Raw genomic sequence first — 7,294 nt, 5'->3', positions numbered from 1 at the left:
GACTGGAAAATATTGTAGCAAAAGACTAAAAGGGGAGTCCTTTATAAATTTTAATATGAAACTATTGTTACTTTACTATAGAAAGTAGCCAGAAAGTGATAGTATCTTTAAGTTTTACCCTGCCAAATCATATTGTCGCCATCTTTTCTTCTTCACTAGTTTGCAAGGTTTATACATAGATTACTATAAGAATAATTTAAGAGCGATCGCCTAATCTGAAGAAAGGGCATTCGATAGTCTGTTGGGGTTGTAAATGAATTTGGCTCAGTAAGAAACCCCTATACATAGAGAAAGGGGATTTATAACGTGATAGTAAAGTACTGTAATGTACCCTATAATATAATCGTGAAGTTATTGTACAACTTCGTACTGAAACACCAATTGTCAATACTAACGTCAGAAAAGTAGTCATAGTTGTCATATGAAATTTTTGGATTAGCGATTATGCGATTATTATAAAATTCGGATTATCCTAAGGAACAGGTATTGTAACTGAGTGCTTAATACTGTAGAGTAGATCCTGATTTTCACACCACAAGACCTACTAACTTAATTTCTACAATTAAATACAAAATCCGGATTAATTAAAGAGTAACAATTTAAACTTTATTAAAATGTTTCTTATACCATAGTAATAATGACATTATCTTTTAAAATATAGGAATTAAACGTTTACTAATCAGGATATTCCGAATCTAAATCTCGTAATAAATGCTGCCATAGTATTACACTTTTAATATTTCCTACTTGTCCCGCTAATACAACAACTATATGAAATACTGCAATAGTTATCATGTCAGAATCGTACGACTCAGTTCAAATCATTACCATACTTTAAATAGAATTTTATCATATCTTCATTTGAAATTAAACTTAAATCCGTAAGAGCACTGAAGTTTGCATAATCTCCTAATGTTGACAAGACTTAGAATAGAAGCTTAACAGCCCAGAATTACTGAATTTATTACGATGCCGACTTCATTGTCAATAAATAACTAATCAAAAATCATCATTTTTACTTAATTTTGTATCATTCATGATAATTATTTTATTTTCCGTAATTTGAATTACTCAGGTTTATTCATATGTCATACTACCAAAGTATTAGTCATTTTACAATATATTACACTTCTACTTTCACAACACAACAACTCATGCATGTAATCAGGGAATAGCTGAATAATCTCACCGAGTCTATTTTATGGTGATAAATTGAAAATACGGTATATTCAAGACAAAATAATTAATTAAAATGCTAGACATAAATTTTAAAAAAAATTTATCTTCAAAACTCGTCATTAAATGAATATAAATACTACGCTTTATTTGAGAATTGAATGAGTAATTATCAAGGGTCATCTGAGCATTTTCCATTCTTAATGTGTCTATTCATTTTAAAATTGTGCATGTGTTGTACAAAATTAATTCTCCGTAACATAATTTAGATAAACCGTACAATAAAAATCAAATAAATTGAAGGCAGTCAGTATAATGTTTGATTTTTAATTTTATATTGTGAGCTAATAGATCATAGAATATTATAATTACAATATTTAAATGTTAATGCTTTAAATGCTGTACGACAGTATAAAGGTATTCCAGATTTTCAATCAGTATAAAATATATAGTATCAGAGTTAGGCTTCAGTTCCATAAAAGTAATAATACATAATGAAATGATACATTTCTAAATCAAAAATCTATTCATAATATCCAAAACAGAGGTATCCTTGATTCAAGTAAGAAATATCAAGACTTTGGAATTCATATCAATTTTTAATTCCGTAATGAAAGAAAACTATGAAGTTATATTCCATATAAGGCGTATACTTTTTATTTGTACTTCCTGGAGTTAATTTTAAAGATAGGGTCAAATGTTGATAGCGATACAATAATGATAACGTCCTACTTAAATTGAATACAACATAATCATAGAATATCTACTAGCATTTATATTATTTAAAATTTCCACTCACTACAGCGTCAAAATAATACTAGACAATCAGCTATTCGATTTAGATAATAGGTACATCACCTGGCCGGTAAAGTTATGCAATGCACATGTTGATTCAAATATCTGTAAATGGAAAAATAGGATACTACCTATAAAAGTGGTACAGAAACTAGCATTTTAATGGATACTTAGATGTATTAAGTAGTTTCTATGCTATAATATAAAAAATTTAGTCATAAAATACAGTGGATATTATTCCATCCCCATTATTATAAACCGAATCAAGAGGCTAGAAATTCGTATTAAGAGAAACAATAGCAACTACTATTAAGCTATATAGAGTCAATAATAATATTTCGTACACGGTACAATAAGATATATTTGCAATATTATAGTTAATGATACTAATTGGACTTTTCCCGGGTCTTATTAAACTATATACAGTACCTATATTACCACCTGATGATACCGGTAAATTATCTGGATAGATATAATGAAAAACTTAAGTCAATTGCATATGATTAGCGGGATTGATTAGATCTTGAGTCCATTTCAGGATTTAGATGTAAACATTATAACTTTTTGGTATAAGTTGCTTCCAAATTTGAGCCACACCGCCCGTCTTAGATGTTGATCGAATGTTAAAATTATGAGTGGGTTTAGAATATTCAATGATAATGTAATAATATAGCCAGTAAAAATTAAGAAATAAATTACTGCGTTCCCGGAAGTAAGTTGAGAAATCGATTTTTGAGTAACTGCTATTGCGGTAACAGTTCCAAACGAAGGCCAAGTTATAAAAGCAGAGCATACAGTTATCCATATTAACATCCAGATAAATCTCCTTTTAGTTGCATAATCTTTTCGAAGCTGTTGGGATGTCCTATGACCGGGCCGAACATAATTCCTCTGAAAATTGATAATTCTAAAATAAGCTATGACTATGAGCAATGCAGGAGTGACATAAATAGTCAGTGTTAGAATTAAAAGGTACACTGATTTCTCAAAATTTATATTTGGTAAATCGCAAAACAAAGGCGTATCCTGATAGCTAGAAACATAAACTGTCATTGGCATAGTCACTCCTATGGATGATAACCAGATTAATATCTCAGAAATAATTAGAAAATTCCTCTTGTAATATCGATAAAAAGGCGAAAATGGTCGAACAATAACAAAGTAGCGATCGATTGCAATCAAAGCTAGATTCATCATAGAAACTGCATATGAAGCAGCTCCAACCGTAAGAAATATAGCACACCATGTCGCACCATCGTGATAATCTAGTGTATTATAGGCTGCAATAATATAACCAGTGATCGAATTTAATGAGGCAATAATGTCAGAAATCATTACCATACATAATAAACGATAGGTAGTCTTTCGAAATTGTTTGTCTGTTATGAACACTTTGACCATAATAGCATTTATACTCAAGCCAGCGACACTTTCTGTAATAGTGAATATCATAAGGTATCGACGACTTTTTATTAAGGACACACGAAAAGTAACATTAGATGCATTAATGGTTGCATCCATATTCTATCTAATTTGAGTTGAAATCGGATCTTATATTTAATTAAATAGTGTAGGCCAGATTTCACTTCCAATTGAAGAATCCAAATTAACCGAAGACTATTGCTACAATATCAAAGCTATACGCCAAGGCTAGTTAAGCAGAATAGACGGTTTGCATGCTATTTATACATAATTTTGGCATAAATATTGTTGACATATCAAAGTTAGAAATTATATTAAATATTCAAGTAAGAAAATAAATTTAGTATTAAGTAAGAAGTTTTTTAATCTATCGATGTAGAACTAATCATCATTACAAATTACTTCATACAAAAAGCTTTAGAATGGAAAACGACTGCAATGGACTTCCTTATAATTTTTAGGAAAATTTTATTTATTTATGTTACTTTTGAAAGCATAGAATTTCTTTTTTATATAGTATGTATTATTTTACTATAACCAAGGAATACCAACCCAGCTTTTGAAATATAAAATTCCCACGGATGAATAGGATGAATTTATGACAAGATCTAAAGTTTACATAGATCGTTACTGACCATTAGAAGCAAGATTTACATTTTATTGGCGCTATAAATATTAAACAGGAAAAAATTGAGTAAAATGATGAAAAAGCTTACGCTGCTCTTGCTAATAAGACAGATTAAAGTATAACAATTCCTTAGTTTGGTCAATTATCATTTCAACAATGCTTACTAACTTATAGATTGAAAACAATTACTAATTAATACAGTGGTTTGGAAACTTCGATGATGGCTGCAAGCTAACGACGTACATGAAGATAAATTCGTACATAAAGATAAATTGCACGATCTAATAACCTATATTCAATAAATTTACTAATGATGGCTACAAATAAACCTCACAGTTACAATTAATAGAATATCATGGCAAATACGTTATTGATACATAGTTTGCTCGGCTATCAATCATTTCACTTTTAATAGTATTTGTTGCCGGTATCTGACTTTTTAAATAAAGCGAAATAGTAAACGATGATTAAGAACTAAGTATTACAATACTGTATTTGATCTAGATCCAATCATACTTTACCAAAATTCGTACAGATAAAGTTTTCTCTATAATTTTAAATTTTAATTGCAGGTAAATATTGCCATCCGGTATATTTTATTAAAGGAATAGCTTTATTATCATTGTAGTTCTCTCAGAGGTAAAATTCAAGAGCGGAGACAATCGCAGTCTTTACTCAACAGCATAATATTTAATAACAGTCAATATATGAGATTTTAGCCACGAAAATGATCATTTTTTGTATTCTAATCAAATTTCATTCCTATCTTTTACAAAATTTAACCATTCTATTCGATTCTTGTATCTAACCGATATAAGGACTGCTTTGGTCAGCTTTGATCGTAATCACAATACAATAAAATAAAAATATGCCATGAAATACAACAGATCAGAGAAAATGTTCTGTTTTCATTTTCATCAAATTATACTACCTTATTTGACTAATAATAATATTATTGTTATTCCCGTCAGCACCTGCATGAATTTTTAAGAAAATAAGAAAGTGTTAAGAGTATGTTACTATTAATTGGCATTATCTTTTTTAACTAACTTCACTTTCAAAAGCTAATTGGTTATTAATACTATGAATTATTCACATGTATGTTTACAACTTGACATCATTTGTGGTATTCAAGATATATTTTTGATTCATCACTGACACCGATTAATTGAACGAGAAAAGCTATTCTATCGATTACAACACTTCTTTGCATGCAATTGCAAGAAGAGACGTTTGGAACATTATGATAACAAAATAATTTATTCAAGCATTTAGAGATTGATAGAGAACTGATGTAAACATGTTAAGAATAGAATATTAAGCATAACTTTATGATAGCTTAAAAATAGGACATCGCAAATTCCGGATTGCATTTAGTACTGATACTAACACGGAAGTAGATGAGATAATTTAAAATTCTAAATTCTTTATGTAATGTTGTATCACCATTATCATGAAGATTAACAGGATTCTATTCTAACTTTTCTTGACAATTTCTTGAAAGGAGACTGATTAAGCCATATCTACTTTGACCACTAGCGTTTGAAAGCTTACCTTAAAGAAACCCAATAATACATTTTATGCAAGAATATGCTACTTACAACAAGATCGCAAAAGTAACAGTTCCTAACACTTGAAAAAGATATTTCATGGGCATCGGCTTAATCATGTACTGTACGTATTATGATTAATATTTACAATCTTGAATCTAAAATAGGTGTACTTTATCACATCGAACTTGTTACAGTCAGTTATATGGCTCAAATACTAACAAAATGAGCCTAACGGCAATTATCCTGCTCTGTATTATCCTAGTAACACGAGACTAAGTCATTAGCATGACCTGATAACTTATACACTTAAGTGACTTTAGCAAATGTCGATGCATCGATGATATTTTACGAAAACTGTTATTACAGTAATAATATTTTTACAACAATAGTAACAAGAATTTTAGTATTTTTAAAGCAAAGACTATATTACGGCATTGTTCATACCTAAATAATTCAATATAATATATAAGCTTAGATAGAGTGCTTTATTGTTAATAGTCATTGATATTATACTGTTTTCCATTTCACATTGGATTATTCCTGAGGCACACCGTACTTGAAATATCTTCTCAAGTTGTTTTCTACAAGAATGATGATATTTACAATTTAACATTATAGTTACGTTCGCTTGATAAACATTTTTTTTGTTAAAAACCCGTTTTTAGAGATTGTTACTTATCTAATAATCGCTGAAAACGATACCGTTCTTCGCTAAAATGACTTCAGTCCTAGGCCTCAATCATTTCTTGGAAGTAAAATTAATCTTATTGAGAGTACCTCGATCAGAAAGACGACAATGTTTTTTTCATCTAGATAGTAATTATTATGTAAAAAAGAATTTAAATTCTGTTCAGAGGAACTACTTTTTTCCGATTTTAAACAAATCAAGCCTATCCATTTTCGTACTGAACTGCTGGTAGAATCAAGAGCCAAAAACACTCAATGCTCATGTATTCACGGCTAACTTTGTTGATCACAATGTATAAGAAAGGTGTAGATCGATTTTTAAATTTAAAGCTCACCACGAAATGTTGATAGACATATCGATATGTACTATTGCCGGTATGTGGGGAGGTGTATATGGATTTGTAGTAATATCAAATTTCATCTGGAACAGTTGCGATTCTGTTATTATTTATTTATTTAACCAGTGTACCCGGATGTATCTCAATATGCCGGCTTCATTCAATTTTCCATCATTCCATAGTCCTAATCTGCTGTTATAAGTAGTCATTAATTAATCAACCTTAACTAGCTACACGACCCATTGTACGAAAGAATCATTCGTCCTTTAAATTGAGTACCTTAATTCTATATTGATGGATACTACAAATAGTATTATGACCAGGTATACTTTATTGGATAAAGGGTTATGATCACTTCCGGGTCAATCATGTTTGGTTGCTGCCGACTGTGCACTTTTGCTAATATTGGAGATATTATGAAGGTAGTAAGATCCATGTTGGTAGGATTTCTATCCTCTCTTCCGCATCCATTTTCTATATCATATACATCCATAATCAATCAAGTCGTTCCTTCTTACTGTTTCTACTGTACCTACTACAGTATAGCGATGTCTAGTCTTGAATCAAGCTACAAATGGAAGTGCACTATACTACGAAAGATTGACGTATTGAACGAGCAATTGTCGACAGAAATACAACATCTTGTTCGCGTATTTAACTACTGAATAAGTCATTGAATGTTGATGTTTTCCATC

Source organism: Trichoplax adhaerens, genomic scaffold (genome assembly GCF_000150275.1).
Source record: "Trichoplax adhaerens TRIADscaffold_34 genomic scaffold, whole genome shotgun sequence".
NCBI lineage: Eukaryota > Metazoa > Placozoa > Uniplacotomia > Trichoplacea > Trichoplacidae > Trichoplax > Trichoplax adhaerens.
This window is presented reverse-complemented; position numbering follows the sequence as displayed.